The sequence below is a fragment of the Lethenteron reissneri genome, chromosome 39 (assembly GCF_015708825.2).
Source record: "Lethenteron reissneri isolate LAM-NWPU_2019-01 chromosome 39, ASM1570882v1, whole genome shotgun sequence".
NCBI lineage: Eukaryota > Metazoa > Chordata > Hyperoartia > Petromyzontiformes > Petromyzontidae > Lethenteron > Lethenteron reissneri.
In genome coordinates this window covers 9800944-9820678 of record NC_083817.1, presented here as the reverse complement: position 1 = coordinate 9820678, position 19735 = coordinate 9800944, and the positions used below count along the sequence as shown (strand labels likewise).

Below are 19735 nucleotides of genomic sequence, written 5' to 3'. Positions count from 1 at the left end.
ATGCATTGGCATTAATGAGCATCCGTCTGTGACACATGAAGATATTAGTTACTATTTATATTGTCTCATTAAAAACGCTTTATTTACACATACGCTATGAAACCATTAGAAATTTATAATTTGAATCATAACTTTGAACGAATAATTAATTAAAAATAATGAATTCCGCGATTGTCAGCAGATTGTTTGAGGATTTGGTGGCGGTGGCAAGGCTCGCACGTCACGGCAAGAAGAGGCCTCTGTTCGATTCCCGACTTGGGCGCCTTTCGTTGAGACGTTCGGACGCCGTCCCCCTGTTACTGCTTGGGCTTCCTCCAGCTTCTCCGCTTCATAACTAAACACACACACGCACAGCGTTACTGGTGTTTGCCAACCATCCAAATGCTGGAATATTTCCTAAAAACTACTAAATTTGAATTACACAACAGCAGCAGCAACGTCGCCCACTCCTGCGAAAACTTGGCAATACCCTTCTGAGAAGGAGTCTTGAGACTCTTGCTTGGATAAACGAGGAAAATAAAATGTAAGATTGTTTTTTTCCGTGTGAAAATAATTTCCTTTGGAATTGTTTCTACTCTTTGCGCATTGCCAATGTCAAGTTCTGCTATCCGCTGGCGGGCTTCGGGAAAGAGTTTGTGTAGTTTTACTGGTAGGAACCTCCTGGTTACACCAGCCCACAGGGGATTATTGTGTCCGTCCGTCGTGCAACCAAAAATGGGAGGGGTGGGGCTGGGTGGAGAGGGTGGGGAGGGGCTGGGTGGGGAGGGGAGGGGAGGGTGGGGAGGGTATGGGTGGGGAGGGTGGGGCTGGGTGGGGGATGGGGCTTGGTGGGGAGGGGCTGGTCACCCCGTGGTGATCTTATAAAACTCAACGTTTCACCTACCCACGCCGGCTTGTGCCCGCCCTCACAGACGGCCATATTTGCGGAATACACCACGCTGTCGTTGACCCTGGCCATTGACCGAGCAACCCAACGTTCCTACCAGCTCCCTCCGCAGGAATGTGTTTCTATTCCACCTCCGTCGAAGGAGAACAGACTGCAGAGATTTACTGCGTGGTCCATAGTTTGGGTTGCATGGCCATGGTCGCGTTGTGTACCGTGGTTCGTTTTACACTCACGAAGGAAATGATCACAGCAGCCTGGTGATGTGCTGATGCGAGTGATGGTTAAACGAGCGTCTGCCAGAAGTGTCAAAGCCAGGAGGTGCTGATGATGTTTGGGTCTCGAATCAGGTGGTCATTGTGAAGGTTCGCATTGTTCCATCCTTCGGAATGACCTGTTGGAAAACACACATTTTGTATTATTGGAGCATTGCATATCATGTTTACTATTCTTTAAACAAAGGTTTTATGCACGTGGCTGATCTCAGAGCACCTGTTGAAATGTTAATTGTCAGACAAAGACATTGATTGACCTGGCTTTACAGGGCATTATTGTTGATCCCAATTCATTATTAATCATCCGCAGCAGCACCAGCCATTGTCAATCCACTGCTGGATGAAGATCTCTCCACAACGCCGTCGCCTTCCCACGTGGTCCAGTGCTCCTCGCGTCCGCCTTGCTCCCGCTCGATCTCGTCGCTGTGTCCGCGTCGTTCCTTCTCTTAGCCGCGGCCTCTTCACCACCACCACCACCACCACCGGTCTCTTCCGTCGGCCACTGTCCCGTCTCGCGATGTGTCCTATCCACCCCCCCAAGCACATTTACTCGTCTCAATTGCGACGAACTCCGGTTACCCTCTGAGGGATTTCCTCACCCCCACCCTGCCACCACCTCCGGCGACAGGCAGGTGTTAATCACCACTTCTCTGCCGTTAAACTCATTTGGCGCGTCCAGGTTATTTTGTTTTGGTGGATTTGGTTCTGTGCACTCCCCTTCTCTCTCTCTCTGTCCCCTCCACCCCCACCCCTTTTTAAATCCTTTATATTAAGTTCACTTGCTTGCTTGCGCGCTTACGACCGTGCAAATCTTTCGGTCGTTTTTTAACCCACTTCCCGTGATCCAATCGAGCTGACATTTTGCACACAGACTCGTTGTGCGTGACAATTAATGTTCGTGAAAATTTTTTTCCAAAATTTTACACTTTTTTTGATTTTTTTTTATATTTAATTACCAATTGCTTATTGGTGGCAGGCAATCATCTGACCCATAGGTGGCAGCCATCTCAAGCCAGAGGACGAGAGGACTCTAGCCGCCCGTTTTAAAGACCAATGTGGGCTGGGTTGTGGCCCATTGAACACGCATATAAAGGATTTATAGTGAAAAACTTTGTTTTTACGGGTTAATTTTTTTACCTTTACTTGTGTTCGTCTTCCGCTGCCTCCTGCGGTGGTGACGAGATATTAACTGCCTCGTCTGGTGTACAGGAGGTCGTGGGTTCTGACGATGCCTGTAAACGTGGAGTTTTGCGTGCCTCTTTTCCTGTGGTCACGTGGATTTTTCTCCGGGCCCTCTGGCTTTTCCCTCCACATTTAAAATCAACGTGCATTTAGAGTATTCGGTTGCTATTTCTTCCCACGTGATACGCTACTTCGTTGAGCGATCATTTGTAAGACCAGGTCGCTTCTGAAAAATAACTCTATAGCTCAGTGGGCCTTACCTGTTACATTTTGTACGAATAATAAAAAAGCCTTTCCTCCCTCGTATAATAACCTACGCTCCCGCTCGCAGTCCCTCCGTGAGCAGAGCAGAGAGCCCAACATCCTCCTCTTCCCAGAACCCAGGAGCGCTGAGTTCAACCTGCGGTCCACAGAATGTCTCTCCCCCCCCCTCCACTTGTTACAGTTTGTTCATTGTACCGGGTTTTTATCAAAGTAAATAAAAATAAAAAATAACACTGGTCTCTCGCGTTCACAACCCAGTGCGCTCTTAGCACTCCACCACTTGCTCCACCCGCTAGGATTTCATGCAGAAAAAGCACGTCCGATGAGCACGGTTGGCTACGTGCGGTGCGAAAGAAGTTCAACGTTCATACATGCACACATCACAGCCCACAGAGCAACGTTGTTGTCATGCGCACTTCGTCTACTGCATTCGCTTGGACACTTGCCACTCGGACGCCCAATAAAGAATAACAATTATAAAAAAAAAATTGTAACAAAAAAAAAACCTACACATATAGCAACGCGATAGCGGCACCGCGGTTTCCAGCCTCTCGCATCAGCGGACAGAAGAGACAGCCGCTGCGGCCCGCTTCCTCTTCCCCAGCGCGCCGGGAGTGGGTTGCGAGCGAGCATTGAGCGGCGTCTCCGCCACCGTCGTGATGAACATGCCGGGAGTGGGCGGCGGCCGGGGGAGGCCTCGCGCCGCTCCCCCCCAAAACGGGGGGCCGGAGCCGTTTGCCGGGCAATGTGAATAATTCATCGCTAAACCACTCTCCGGATGATAACGCCGCCCTTGACATTGTTTTTAGATGCTCTTCCGTGTGTTAAAGGCCCTCAAGGTGATGCCGGCTGCTGCTGCTGCTGTCGCTAGCGAAAGATTAAACCCCGCGATGGATTTTTTGTTATTTTTTGGGACATTGAGTGGCCAATGGCGGCGGGCCAGTCAGCTATAAAGGCAAAGGTGGCCGGCTCTGCAACTTGCTCGCTCGCGCTACTGTAAGCAGTCGCGCCTCCACTAGAGGCATTTGGTCTACTCTTCCACGCTGGATGAGGTTGTAGCACCCACACCTTACTGCACCACGCACGGCCTGTCGACCGACTAACTGTGGCCAACAGTAACTGCAGGGATTCACATTCTTGGTTCTTTCGGTAAAGTCACGTAGAAGAGAAATAATAAAATAATATAAATATAAAACAATAAAAATTCTCACGACGTTTCGACTGATGATTGCTTGTGTTGCAGTCGAAACGTCGTGAGATTTTTTTATTGTTTTATATTTATATTATTTTATTATTTCCCTTCTGCGTGACTTTACCGAAATAACCAAGAATATGTGGCCAACCGGTGTATACTGCTCGGGGTGGACAGAGGCGCGGGGGGTGATTCACGAATTAAACCGCAGACCTCTGGAATTTGAATCCGGCATAGCTGACCGTTCCACGTGGCTCTCTAGGACTGACCATGACGTTACGTGCCGTCCGTACGGTCAGCGGTGCCGTCATGTCGGGAGTCGGCCAGACGCTGATGCAACAATCGGCGATTGAGAGCAATGAGTAAAAACACTTTGTTGAGTTTTTTTGGAAAACGTCCCGATAACGTCCGAGCAACGCTCCATCTCGTCAATGCGATGATGGCATTGACGGCGTCGTTTTCTTTTTTTTTCGCGGAGCGCTGTTAATACCAAAGGGTCCTGGAGGCGTTCGACTGTTCTTAGAAAATAACAAAATGCAAATATTTGGATGAATTAACAATGGCGAGTTGACATTAATTGTGAATAATTGGAGGTGGCTCGGCAGCTCAGGGAACTCATAATGGCCACGTTCGAGCACTGAGATGGAACCACTGAGATTATCTATTTATTTTGCTATATTTACATGCGTGTGTCTGTATAATTTCCTCTCTGTGCAATTATCTATCTGACCAGGTGCGGGGCCGGGGGGGGGGGGGGCAGGGTGAGCAATTTGCCCCGAGGCCGCAGATCTTAGGGGGGCTGCTAACAAATTACGGAGGGGACTGGCCTCAGGTGAGGCCTCATCTGCCTTTTTGCCCCAAGCATTCAAAAGCCTTTTTTACGGCCCTGCGCAGATCTGAGTTAGGGGGTCAACTCATGCTGTCGTCCCTCTCTGGTTGATAACACCACTTTGAAAGACGCCAACATGGGGGCTAGCCCGTTTTCACGGACCGGCCTTCACCATAGTAACGTGGAATCTTTCACTTTTGGTTCAGGACCTCACGGTAAGATTAGCTCCACTCCATGATTTCTGAACTGTGCTGTTGCCGTCTGTGGCGTAGCGCGGTTAGCAGGGGGGTGGAGGTGCCTTGCTCCACCTCCGATTAGCACGGTTGGCTACGTACTGTGTAAAAGAAGTTCAACGTACATACATAGAACAAACGACATGGCAACCCCGTACAATTGCCTCCTCCTATTCGTAGTCCGGCCCCTGGGCCCCCCTCCAGCCCGTGGGCTCCAGTGCAGTTGCACCGTCTACCACGGACGTGCGCTCAGGGGAGGGAGGGGAGGCACAGCCTCAACTGCCATAGCTTCAATGAAAATATCTGGTACGAAAAGTACAAAATTATAAAATAAAATTAAGATTTTTTTTTTTCCCCACCGACCTGTGTTATGTCATTTCTGTACGATTCCAATCATTTGTGGCACATTAGGAATGGACCACTCTTAACGATTTCCTCGTGCAGCAAGGAGGGAGTAAAGTGTGGTTTTGTGAAAGTCCTTACGTGCTGCGCAGTACATCAATGCACGTGTGTACACCAGCGTGCGATAACTGAGTTGGGCCTGTGGGTGGCTGTCAGGGTTATTGACGAACCGCACTTGTACACCAATCATGTGGTTAATGGCGACTCGGTTGAGGATTGCTGTGTGTGACACACGTGCTGTTGCATCTTACAGATTAGCCACAGTAAATGTGTTTGCCCTCGATTTGGAGCACCTGCCCACGTCCTTCATTTCGAGTGTGCAACACATTTTTAGAGTCAAAATCGCCAAATTTGCGGAGCTCCGCTGCAAACGCAGCGAGAGACGAGAGGCGTGGAGGCAGCGACGAGTTCAGCCTCCCCTCTGATTGCGCAACCCCTCAGACACTGGATGGAGCGCGGGCAGTAAGCGCGTGCCTGTTACTATCTTTCTGTAATGATCGGAATCATACAGAAATGGCATTTATAACACAGATCAGTGGAAAAAAATTTCATTTTTATGTCATATATATATATGTTTTTTTTATTTTCGAAACAGCTATTTTCATTGGAGTATGCCAGGTGAGGCTCTGCCTCCCCTGCCTCCCCTGACCGCTCGTCCCTCCTGCCGCGTACTCACTCGACATCTCCACCTCAACGAAGGAATTATCGAGACCGTCGCGAGAATTTTCAACGCAGCAACCGGCGCGAGTGCGAATCGAGCGCCGGAGTCGTGGACCAACCCCGGGTTCGAAATCCTCGACGTCGCTTTTGTTTGCACGACACGGACTCTTCTCCGACCGACGCGCGCTCGTGTGGTGAGGAACTTTATGTGCCGGGGGGGGGGGGTCTCCCCCAAACCACCCCACCCCCCCGACTGAGCCGGCAAAAATGAGACTTGTGACTAAGAGCACGGAAATAAAATGTTTAAAAAAAATCCCAGATGGCGTGGGTTGTCCCGCGTCTGAGTGACGGCTCGTAATGACCGGGCGATCGTGCTGCTGCAGGAGACTGGGGGGAGGGGGAGGAGGCGGCCGGTCGCCGTGGCGATGGACCAGCGCGACGCTCTTGACGGGAGACTGACAGCTATTTAATTGAGATTGCGTCCGCGCATTGCGAGGCGAAGTTGTAGTGATAGAAGAAGAATGCAAAAAAACCCACACAACACACACACACACACAAGCTGGAAAACCAGTGCATTCGGTGAGCGTCGTCTACGATCTCCCCGCAGCCCGATGCTCGTGTCTCCAAACTCCGAATCATCCTCAAAGCCCCTCCATCGGCCAACAAATGACTCTGATCGCTCCACTAGCGCCCAATCCAGTCCCCCGCACAAATGTCAAGATCGCATTCAACGTCTTCCTCTGTCTCCCTCTCCCCACTCATCTTACTCTACTCCCCTCCACGCACTCTCCTACATCTCCCCTCTCAGTCTCACTCCACTCCCCTCCACGCACTCTCCTACATCTCCCCTCTCATCTCACTTTACTCCCCTCCACGCACTCTCCTACCTCTCATCTCACTCTACTCCCCTCCACGCACTCTCCTACCTCTCCCCTCCCATCTCACTCTACTCCCCTCAACGCACTCTCATGCCTCTCCCCTCCCATCTCACTCTACTCCCCTCCACACACTCCCCTACCTCTCCCCTCTCATCTCACTCTACTCCCCTCCACACACTCCCCTACCTCTTCCCTCTCATCTCACCTTACTCCCCTCAACGCACTCTCCTACATCTCCCCACTCATCTCACTAGACTCTCAAATCCAGCAATCCGTGCTGTCAATTCCCTGTCCCTGTTCAAATAGAAAACTCAACACCATCGTCTTGATTCTGCCCATCACTAAATGCGTATTCCTCTCATTTCTATAACACATGTGACCACTGCTGCTGTGCAATCGATTGAGATGCAGTCACAGTTAGATGCCATGTGCACCCACGTTGTATTGTATTGGCTTCTGCTCATTGCCTGGGTGGGTGGCAGCGTGGTTAGATTGCTCAACGCACAATCGGAAGCTTCAGAGTCAATTCCCCGGTAGGTGTCGGGTCAGGGTCCATCAACACAATGGGTTGGGGACCTTTTGCGACACTGGCCATTGCCATAGCATTGTGGAATTGGCAGGAGTGGACCTTTGTTGCCAATGGATGAGAGCACCATAGTTCGATGTTGCCTTCGAGCATGGTTGACGCTCGGTTGGTTCATTCAAAGGAAAGGGCGCAGCCCTGCAACTGCTTACTCATGTCACTGTTGGGGGGAGCCTCCACTCGAGGGATCTGCCATCCTTCACGCTCGCCAGGAGGCCTGGAAGAGGTGGGGGTACCCACACTTTACCCCACCAAAGGGTCGCCTGCCGAGTCACTCACCCCTGTTGGATTACGGGTGGGGGAGGGGGGGAATTAGTTATAATTGTATCTATCTATCTATCATAAATCAGAATATTTATTTATACTGGAGAATCCGATGAGATATGAAGCTCATTTTCACAGATGCCCAGTAGAGGCTGATCACAACGACACAACAACAACAACAATACAACAACACGACAGGATTGCACAGTATCAGAAAGGTAAACAAATCACTTAAAAACAATACTCAAATATAACTTTATTTATTTTCTATCTTACCAGGTAAAGCCCGCTGAGCTATTAGCTTCTTTTCAAAAGTGACGTAGACACAAATAATAGCTGAACAAAGTGGCTCATGACGTGGACATTTATAAGCATCAATCTAAAATGACATTGGACAGGCGTCCGTGACACAACCGGAGGCCCTTGACTCTGCCCATTAACAGGCCACTCTCGTAGCTTTACTTGACGATCACAGATCACTCACGTCATGTATTCATTCCATCGCACGCCACACCTGCGCCCATGGCCAAATCAACCACAGTGCACCTGGTCTCGTCAGATCTCGAAAGTGAAGTTGGGCTGATCCTGGATGTTACGTTGAATGGGCTGGGCGCCCACCATGCAGAACAGTGGCACGGTGCAGTGCAGTAAAATACATCGTTGTGCTGTCCTATGGGGCCGTCCATAAATGACGTCACGCACCTAGGGTGGGGGGGGGGGTCAGACATTTGTGACGATGTGTGACGAGGGGGGGGGGGGGGTTGAGAAATGTGACGTCACAACAAAATGTGCAACTTTAAATAAATATAGACAACACGTTTTACTTAATTAAATATACTTCTTAATAAATGTTTTCTCCTACAACATCAGAGTGCAGCGCCACATTGAATACGCACTACAATGACAATAGTTTAAAGCGATTTGAAGCATGTTTTTTCGTGACGTCATATTTTAGGGGGGGGGGGTCTGACTTTTTGTGACGCCGTGTGACGAAGGGGGGGGAGGGTCAAAAATCGTCCAAAATCGCGTGACGTCATTTATGGACGGTCCCTATGCTCCATAGTCTATGCTGCCCTACCTGCAGCAAGTGACCGATCTGGTGAAGTACGCCATGGGGGGAGGCCTTCGTGCAAGAGGCCTGGCAAAGGGCTGTGCGTGTGCACCTGGGGATGTTTCCATTCCCCGAGTATTCGTTTGCCGAGGCATTATTTAGAGTTACAGTCGCGGCGGTAATGAAAACATACCACCGCCCGCTTTGTAAGGATGACCTTTAATGGGGTTGAGCAAACAAGGCTCTCCATTTTGGAATTAAAGGTCGAAATATTTGGGCCACGCTTGCCGAAGTGGCGGTGATGTAAATGTGTAATGGCCTCTGCCACTACAGCACAGAATCGCGGGCTCCTCGCGTTGCCACATCGATTTCTCTCTCTCTCTCTCTCCTGCTGCTGCTGCTGCTGCGTATGCCACGGTCAGATTCGTTACGTTTTTCGACAGATTAAATCCGACTTTTGCCTCCATAAATCCAAGGCTTTATCAAAAACCGCCGTGTCCGTGCGTGTGTGTGTGTGGGGAGCGGTAGTGTAGTGGTTAGCGCGCTGCGCTATGAACCTGCCGACCCTGGTTCGATTCCCGCTCACGGCCAATACCATTGACGATTATTTTAACCGGTTCCTGGCCTCCCCTAGGTCGACTCGGCCTCAAATGAGTACCTGGTGCAGTGTGTAAACATCGCCACTGGGGAGACAAAGGCGGTCGGGCGTGGTGCTGGCCACCCATTCCCTCCCTAACTGCACTTGCCCCTACTGTCTGTTAAGGCTATATGGGGGATCTTTTTCTTTGTGGGGAGCGGTAGAGTATCATTTAGCACGATAGGAACCCAGCGACCATTGACGATTATTTGAGCCTCCCGTGAATTTCAGCTTCAAACGAGTACCTGGTGTGATGTGTAAATATCGCCACTCGGGAGACAAAGGTTGCCGGGTATGGTGCTGCTCATCCACAACAGTATGTTGAGGATAAACTGGAGGCTCTTTGATACACACCTTCCAGCAGTTCTGTGCAATTGTTTCACAGGATTTAGTATTAAAATAAAAGTATGATTTTACAAAGCGCTGCACAGATGCTGATGTTACATCTCTCGAAGCTGACCCGCCCAATGGTACGGTCATTGCACTTGAACCCATTCATCGTTGCGTTATGAAATAGGAAGAGCGTTGCCATTGATTAGGGAGATTTCAGTAATCATTCTGTAACCTTTCCCTGAAATCTTCCATGAAAAAAATGTCACAGTGAATCGACATTCACCGTAGGATTTTCACCTGTACCTGTTTTTTTTCCTCGAAATTGCCCGGGAAATCTGTAAGTCTTTCTGAAAGTGGACCGGGTGTCCCCATTTAAATCATTGCAACCACGCTACTACTGCTGGCATGTACATTTCATAGATTAACCGGCGCGCGATTATCCGGCTTCCAACATTATCCAGCGGTCCCAGACCAATCCGGCGAACCTCCATCACAGCTGATGGAGTGGGATTGGAGGCGAATAACCACCTCCAATTCTACGCCCCCCTATCATCACCCCATGGTGAGTCTTCGAGACGGGAGGTACAGTATAGTAACTTTTTACATTAGGATATTTATTTTGTGTCTATTTGTATGTTTATATGTGCCAATTTAACATAGTAAACTTATTTAAAACACGAACAAAAATATGCGCCACACCTAAAAAAGAATGTTATTACAAAAATGTGCAAAAAATAAGCTATTTTAAATAACGATTAGTGATTATCCGGCGTTTATTGAGAATCCGGCACCGCCTTCCCCTCTAAGCCGCCAGATAATCGATGATGTATGTACGTTGAGCTTCTTTCATGCCGCGTGTAGCCAAATCGTGCATGACTGGAGGTGCGGAGAGGGACCGTTAATAGTTCAGACAATTCCTCTGCTGGTATTCGCGTGAGCAAGGTGTGTCCCTAAAGTGGAGCATGTGGACTGATTGCCTTTTGGAACCCATTTTGCAACTGCAATGTGCTAATTAATGTAGCAAGCTTCTGCTTCATTCACTTCACCAAAGTTTGTAATTATTTCGCTTAATGAAGTGCCCGGGGTTAGGAGCTGTGAAAACCCACACTGCCCCAGATCGCTTTGAAAGCACACGCGTAACGCGGGCAAGACACGCACGCACGGATATTCCGTTTAAGACCTTCCCTTATTTGAAATTCGAAGACAATATGTTATTACAATTGCCATTTTTTTTTTACTAAAATTAATTAAAAAAGTGCAAAAGCGAAACATTTAGTGAGTAATTCTAGGAACCAACATCACAAAAAAGTTAGGGGGTGGGGTCTCGATCATAAAAGTTAATTTAGATATAAAAAAATTCCTTTAATTTGGGCGAGATACTGTAGTTTAGTAATATCTTTCAACCCACGCTTTGGATTAATTTCTACAAGTCCTTTAAAATTTTCAAACTGCGTAATCATTGTTTTTATTACCGTGGGCATAACCATTTGCGTTGTGTATTGATTTCAGATTTCATTAACTCACTTTCGTTTCATGGGGATTAATTACAGCTTACTCATTCCCCTTTGAGTATATTGTTGTTTTGTATAATTAACTTGTGAGTTCCCAACATACTTAATGTAGAGTTTGTGGAATGTCTGGATAAAAGGAATAAAAGCCTTGTTGGTATGCCCCCCACCCCCCATCAACACTAAAGGTTCCCGTGCCCCCCGATCAACACCACAGGTCCCCGTGCCCCCCCGGCCCGCCAGCAGGTCACAATACACAGCGAGATCATGTGTCCACGCCTTTAGTCGACGCGGTGTTGGGAGGGAATTTCACTTGTTTCGTCGCCGCAGCGTGGCGCAGATGTTCCCCACGCAAATTCTAAATTCTCCTGCACGGTATCCGTGCTGAAGCCTTGCACCCTCCACGAAATGTCACCTCGTCTCCCTTAGGGGAGGGTGGGGAGAGGATGGTTTGGTGGGAGGAATGGTGCCCCACGTGAATGAAATGGTGAAGAGGTAGCAGTTAAATTTCGATTTAAATCTTTCGTGACTGCAGGGATTCATCTTCTTGGTTCTTTCGGTAAAGTCACGTAGAAGGGAAGTAATAAAATAATAAAAATAAAACATAATAAAATAATTCTCACGACGTTTCGGCCACAACGCAACAAATGTCATTCAACGGCTGCTTGCGTTGTGGCCGAAACGTCGTGAGAATTATTTTATTATGTTTTATTTTTATTATTTTATTACTTCCCTTCTACGTGACTTTACCGACAGAACCAAGAAGAGGTAGCAGTTGTCAACAATACGACCGTTCTTCGCTCCGTCAAGAGGAATCAATGTTTACATGCACAACACGTGCATCAATTACATTTGCCGTAGAAGCCAGTCGGTAAGTATATAGCCATAGGTAGAACATACGCCGAAGCTCTTAAGCATAGGCGTTTATACAATGTCTATATGGAGGCTCTACTCCCACATCAGTCAGCATACGAGGTCTCATTGATATTCGTGGTCCGAATGACCTTTGGAAGGTCGCCGCACGGTGACATCGGTTGACGTTGCTTGACCACAGCTCTCTGCGGAGTTAAAGAGGGCCCGCATCAGGGCTTGCAGCCAGGCAGCTGCAAAGATTGCAAGGAAGCCCCTACGAGTAGTGCGTGATGCGAGTCAGTCGGCAGGCCCATTCGTCTCTGTTGAATGACATTTGAACAACCTAAGATGGGCCGCTTAATGATTCTAATAATTCATGGCCTCCTTTATAAGACCACTGCTGGATTAAAGCCATCCAACAACTGTCTCCGTTACGGGTGGGATGTTTGACCACGGATTTCCCCCACACTGCTCCGCGTGTGTGTGTGTGTTGGTGAAACAGGGGGAGCGGTAGAATACCGGATTAGCGTGCTGCGTTCCGAACCTGGCGATCCGCGTTCATTTCAGCTCACGGCTATCACCAGTGACAATTACTGTGTAACAAACAAATATGGGTTTGTTCCTGGGTAGTAAGTGTTATTTCCACATTGCTTATGCCTCAAAAGTACAGAAAATGGATATTATTCCCCACAAACCTTGCTTTTGTGACCAGGACAGTGACATTTTGAAATGTACCTATTTTCAATGAGAAAACGTGGTGTGCATTTGTGTCATTCCTTCACGTAAAGTCCTGGTCACAAAAGCAAAGTTTGTGGGGAATAATAGACATTTCCCGTACTTTTTAGGCATAAGCAATAAGAAAATAACACTTAGTACCCAGGAACAAAAATTGTGTTACATAGTGATTTATATATATCCGAACCGGTCCTGAGCCTCGCCTAGGTCAACTCAGCCTACACATGAGTAAATTGGTGTGCTGTGTAAACATCGGGCGTAGTGCTGGCCAACCACCCCCTCGTGTGCCGTGCTACTCGCTAGCAGCACTTGCCCCAACAGCCTGTTGGGGCTATGCGGGGGATCTTTGTCTAAGTTTGGTGAAACAGGGGCCCAGGACGAGAGGGTTGTCGCTGATTTTGAACTCTACACGCCCTTCCGAGTTCTCGCTCGAACGTTGCGTTTCCATTAGCGAAATATGCGCTCGTTATTTACATTTGTGTTTTATTATTGTTCGTATAATTACGTATTAGATGTATGTATGTTGAACCTCTGTATGCATGTTGGCACAGTAGTGGTCACAGGTGGTGCATCGGCCAGTCATCGCAGTCAGTCAACCCATGGCACCTGGGTCTGTCCCGTGACCTCGCGCCAGCGGGCGTTCGACACCTCACGTGGCCTTAAAGTGCACGTGACCTGGCACAAGCGCCGCGGTGACGTCACCGCCACTTAAGTGGCGAATGGCGGTTGTTGTTGTTGGTTTATGTTTGCATGTTGAACTTCCGCCTTTACTCACGTACGTTGAACTTCTTTCGCACCGTACGTAGTCCAACCACGCTAAACGGTTGGCTGCGTGCGGTGTTAAGCCAGCGGTGTTAGCCACAGCTCAGACTGTGCTGCGGTGGCACGAACGACGGAGCCGCCGCCGCCATCACCGCTCCAACCTCGTGCACAAACTTCGCGTGGACGTTGGTGATCGTGCAACAACGTGAATCATGGCAGGGACAACTTTGATTTACGAGGCGCGAAATCGCGTGAGCAAGCTACAAGCAAATGGTTGAAATTAGATCATTCGGGGTGGTTGGTTGCGGTGAGAAGGAAATTAAATTGCAAGTATTCTTAATGACGTTAAACTGCATAATAAAGTTGACAATACGATTGTAAGACAGTCTTGACAATGTTACATTCCATAAGTAACTAATATAACAAAAAAGTACGAAAACTGCGAGAATAAATAGTACATTATTTACAACGAGCATAATATATTGCGACGACAAACAATAGGAACTTAGCGATGTTTTTATACTCTATTTGCCATCATGGCAATGCAATAACATCGTTAAACACATCAACTATAACAATACGTACACCAACAACGGTAAAATAACACATAGGGCAGTGCTCAACTCCATTTAGTTGGCCTCACCTGGCCGTGACAATTCCACATTCTCATTCATAATCATAATCAACGTTTTTGGGTTTAGATCGCGTTATTTATAAATGTGTCGTCACCCTCCACCACCCGACACGGCCAATCAGTAAAAAAGTGTCACGTTGACAAAAGACAAATAGTTCACTGCTTTAGCCCACAGGTGTGTTGAAGCGTGAAACCACAACATTTACAATTTTTGAGTAGTACGACGTTTCGCTGGTAATTGCATCCAGCATCATCGAGCAATTCGCCAGAATGGTGAGGCTCTGCTGTGTCTCCCGTTCTTATATAGAGCAGCAGCAGCAGGGTGACGTCATCATTAACTCATCAACTCATCAGGTGCAACGAGTGTTAAACTCCACATTCTCATGACAGGAGCCATTAAAACCCATAGCAAAAGCAAATAATGGTGACAATGATGATCTCAGCGGACCCCCTGCCAGAGTTTGAACCTGCGCCCTTCACGCTGTGGTTGGAGGGCTCCTTAAGCCCTGAGCCACCCGGGCAGGTGTAACAATAATAAACATAATAATAATCGTCGTCGCCGTTGTCGCGATGCAGTACGTTAATGAACGTAATAAACAACCCGCGTCGCTCCATGAGCCACTCTTCCCGCGGCAAAGGTGAACGCGTCTCGGTTGCTCATTTGGGAAGGTGATGTCTGCGGGGACAATTTGTGGGACTGATTAATACGGCAATTTACGGGCACCCATTTGAGCTATAATTATTACGATGATTGGTGAACGAGCAGCATGTTGTGTGTGGGTGGAGGGGTGTTTTTTTTTGTTCGTGTGTTTCTATTTTTTGCTGTAAGCACGGGCTGGTGTGCGACCTTCAGAAGAAGAGCGCGCAGGGCGTCCGTGCGTCTCTCGATTTGCGCGTCTGTTTGTGTGCCTCTCTTGCCGATCCATTCCCCTGCCTGCCTGCCTTACCTGCCTGTTCAACCATCCACGCAATCTGGCTTGTGTCTGTTTGTCCACTTGAGTTGGCTGTTTATTCGTCCCCGTCTGCCTGGCTATCCATCCGGCCGTCTATCTGTCCGTCGATGTCTTTGACTGCCCTCTCTGCCTGCCCATTTATTTGTAGATCTGTTTCAACATCTGCCTGTGCGCCCATCCATGTCTGTATCTCCCCGCCTTTCCAACCGTCTATGTATCTGTCCTTCCATTGTTGCGTATTTCTGTCTACCTGTCCTACGATTTGTCCGTCGGTCTGCTCGTCTATCCATCTTCTTTTTCAGTATGTATCTCTGTCCATTTGCCTGTCTTGTGGTCGTAGCGACAAGTTCACTCGCTTTCACTTGCTTTGGCGGTGACAATGAACATTCAAAGTCATTCATGTGCTGCCCAACCCTTCCTCCTCCGTGTTTTTTTTTTGGGCCGTGGGTTGTTGCCGCTGCCATGAAAATTCATGTTCATTTGGGAGTCAATTTCCTCCACCAATAATGGGCACGGGAATTTAATGTCGGATTACGGCTGCGAGTCAAAGATAGGAGACGTGAGAGATTTATTGTCAATTATTTTGGGGGGTAAAAAAATTGTGTTGTCGCTGTTTTTATATATATTTTACTGATGTGGGGGTTTTTCCAGTACCGCTCGCATCTTGGCTCCCATTGTCTCCCCCAATGCCGGCGTTCGTGAACACATTTGTGGTATCTTATTTGTGGTTGAGTCAACCTAGGAATGGTTACCGGTCACGTGCCTTGCCGCTGGTGTGGTAACATTGCCAGGGTTTACCTCCATCGAACCACACAGCCGTCATAGTAATCAATTTAAATAATGCACGGTCCTTTGTAAGTCCACTGATGAATGAAGGTCTCACTCAACACGTTGTATCGGTCATGAGGTTTGTTTGACTGTACTTCACCACGATGGTCAAGGCAGTTTGGTGAACGCAGGGCCCAAAGTGCATTTTCGATATCACTCAGCGTATATGTTAGCTGCAATTGGGAATTGAACGTGGGTTTTCTGAGTCCAGAGTGCAGTGCTCGAGACACTGTGTCGCCATTCCACTCTCCACACCTTCAATTAGCACGGTTGGCTACGTACGGTGAGAAAGAAGTTCAATATGCATACATACACACGAAAATATTTTTGCTGTAAAAGTGTGTGTGTATGTATTTCCAGGATAGGTTTCAGGTTTTGCTTATTGCAGTTATCTCCCGGTGGGCGACCCGACAAATATGTCGACACCGGCACACCACATCGAGTATACCCCTAGCTAATGGATGTGTCTCACCGGGTCACGTGCCTGCCCCGGTCTACCGTCGAGAGAAATCGGTAAGAAATTAAGTCCCGGGACCACGACCGAGTCGACATTAACGCCACTCGCTAATGGTGTCGTGTTGCTCCCGAGGATTTACCTCCACACACCTGCGCGCACATCTCGCAGGCGCACACCCCCCCACCCCGCGCGGTGTATATCTTGTGTGAGCGCGCGCGCACGTGTATCCACTGCGGGTTATGTGGGCTTTCCGTTCGAGTGATCCAATAACGTTTTTGGCTTGACAAATGGAGAGGACGCGGCCAAGGTCAGTAGCCACAGTCGGTTCTTTACTCATTACAGTGCGGAGCACTCAGAGGCGCTGTCCTCTACCAACTGAGGCCACACATACACACGCGTGTACACAAAAGACAAAGATCCCCCGTATAGCCTTAGCATACTGTCGGGGAAAGTAGCAGCTATGAAGACTGGCACGGCGCATGAGGGGTTGGGTGAGCAGCACCACGCCCGGCCACTTTTTTCTCTCGAGTGGCGATCTTGACACATTGCGCCCGGTACTCATTTGATGCTGAGTCGACCTAGGGGAGGCCTGAGGCCGGTTAAGATAATTGTCACTGGTGTTGGTGGCCGGAATTAGGGATCAGACTCGGGTCACTGGGTTTGTAGCGCAGCGCAATAACCGCTACACTTCTGCTGACCTGCACACACACGCACACACACGCCCCTAGCAAGTGGAATGTCGCCATGCAGCTAAATGATACACACGCAAACCAATCTTTTGCCAATTGGAAAACTGCTTTGCAGAAAAAAAAAGAATGGGAAATCACAAAAGCATGAAGGCTCACTAAATTATTAAAGCACCATCATTTCCCATCATTTTTTTCCCTCTCTCTCTCTCTCCTCCACTCACTCTCTTTCGCGTTCTGACTCACATAAGCACTTGCGTTCGGAACTCAGAGATTGTTTACTGTGGGTGCTTGTTACTGATCAGGGCGAAATGCATATCTAATTGCTTTTCCAGTCGAATTCTCCCGAGAAGGCGGATGCGCTGGAGACAATATCGCGTTCGCTTTTTTCTTTTTTGGCGCTGCCAGGTTCGGCGCGTCGCCGGATTCGAGGAGGGGTTGTAGCCGCCGCGGTGTGACGGCCAGCACACATCCCAGAGGTCACCGGGGGGCCAATTGGATCGCCCGGCGAGGCAGCCAGTACATTGGGCAGGTTTTGCAAGGGGCCCACCTCTCCGCTCAACCCAGCACTTTGCTCAATGGGTACACCCATTGGTGTTACGGTGGCTAGGAGATGTTAACTACCTCGTCTGCTATACAGGAGGTCGTCGGTTCAATCCCGACCCTGACGCCTGTTGTATATGTAATAAAGGACTCTCTCTCAGATGTCGATCTCCGTTGTCCTTTATTGGGTTCGTAGAATCTCGTTACCACGGCGTCCTCGCTCAGGCCCGCGTCCCTCCCGACGATCTCTCCACAGCCACTCGGCTGCTCCAATCTGCAGTCTCCCTGCTGCTCCGATCTGCAGTCTCCCTGCTGCTCCGTTAGGCAGTCTCCCTGCTTCTCCACCTTGCAGCCACACCGCTGCTCCGCTCTCTAGCTTCACTGCTGCCCCGTATACAGCTAGCCTCCCACAGCCGCTAGCTCTCTGCGTCTGACACCAATGGCTGACGGTGTCGACGTCCGCCTACTACGTGGCGACCGCGCCACTCTCTCCGTCCTGCCCAGCGTGGCCTCCTCCTATTTCACTCCGTCTCAACTCTCCTTTCCCCTTCCGGTTCTCCCCCTAAATCCTCTCTCCCACGTGACCCTAACTCCACCCACTCCCCACGTGACCCAGACTCCGCCCCCCCTCAATCCTTGCTCGCATTACATATATTTAGAGTTTGCGTGTCTCTCTCTCCCCGTGGTCACGTGTTTTCTTCTCCAGGCCCTCTGATTGTTCCCTCCACATTGAGAAACGTGCGTTTAGATTTTTTGGTTGCTATAAACTTCCACGTGATAAGCCACTTCGTTGAGCTGTCATTTGTGGCCACGTCGCTTCTGAAAAAAATCTGCATGGCTCAGTGGACCTTATCTGGTAAAATAAAAACTAAATATTGTTTAATAGTTTTTTTTTTACAGTTAGTCGATTAGCAGTATGTATGCATTACAGAGCACTGAAAGGGTGCTATTTACATCAGAAATAGATTACAGTAGAATGTATAACTTCCATCGCACCGTACGTAGCCAACCGTGCTAATCGGAGGTGCGAAAGGCCGGTACGGCACATGAGGGGGGTGGGTAGCCAACACCACGCCCGGTCGCCTTTGTTCCCTCGTGGCGACGTTTACACATCACAGAAGGTACTCATCTGAGGCTGAGTCGACCTCAGGGAGGCCCAGGACGGGCTCAGGTTGTAGTTGGTGGGGTACAGTGTGGGAACTCCAACCTTTTCCGAGACGTCTGGCCAGTGTTTTGTTGAGCGGTGTCACGTGCGCTTGCATTCAGATGCCACGTACAAAGCTATTTGTATTGTACATTCGATTGTGTTTATTTAACTCTGGGTTTTTACGAGTCAAACACATATCAATAATTTGTGCAATGGATCAATCACCTGTATGGATTTTTTTCATTCAAAGCATTTATCCTCTCGCATGCACGGGCTTCCCCTGGCCACACTCATTCACTCCCGTTGAGGGAAAAAAATGGCTCAATAAGCGATGTTTAACTCGTCACACATCACACCACCGGGATTGTAAAAAACAACAACTCCCGAACATCGGCGAGGGGATTTTAATGAAGGATGGCAGAGGAATTATCACCGGAGCGTTCAGCTCTTGGAGCACGCCACCTCACGTGACTCAACACCGGTCGGGCCGAAACGCCGTCCGTACATTGATGTTCAATCCCGCGCCTCCGATGAGCAAGGTTGGCTACGGTGCGAAAGAAGTAGAACATACATACGTATAAGAGATGCGATGGGTAATGCATTATTAAATCAACGCTTTCGTGCACACGTGGTCACTGCATCGCACGCTTTCAGGTGCGCTTCTGCGGCCGTCTGGAACGTTCTTCCTTCCGATGTTAGGAAGCCACTGGAGCTCAGCACTTTGAAATTATCATTATCTAGATTTAAAACTTATATCTTTAGAACTGCTTTTTGTGATTAGTTGGTTGTTCTTCCCCTGCAAAAACGATTAGCACGGTTGGTTACGTATGGTGCGAAAGAAGTTCAACAGACATAGACATACATACTTAAGAATTCATTCTAGATTTGAAGCTTTCGTGACTGCAAGGATTCCTACTCTTAGGTATTTTCGGTAAAGTCACGTAGGTAAAAATAAATAATAAAA

At 48.7% G+C, this 19735-nt stretch overlaps 1 protein-coding gene and 1 long non-coding RNA gene across 2 annotated transcripts in view; one reads left to right on the top strand and one right to left on the bottom strand.

The window, feature by feature from the left end:
- Positions 1 to 19735, top strand: part of AGBL4 (AGBL carboxypeptidase 4) — a gene marked incomplete at its 5' end in the record, with an annotated part of 423165 nt that overhangs the window by 100005 nt on the left and 303425 nt on the right.
- Positions 238 to 1732, bottom strand: LOC133352016 (uncharacterized). Its single transcript, XR_009756243.1, has 3 exons — positions 1416 to 1732; positions 1120 to 1277; positions 238 to 334 (listed from the first exon to the last, which is right to left on the bottom strand). It is a non-coding gene; the product is annotated as an uncharacterized LOC133352016 (long non-coding RNA).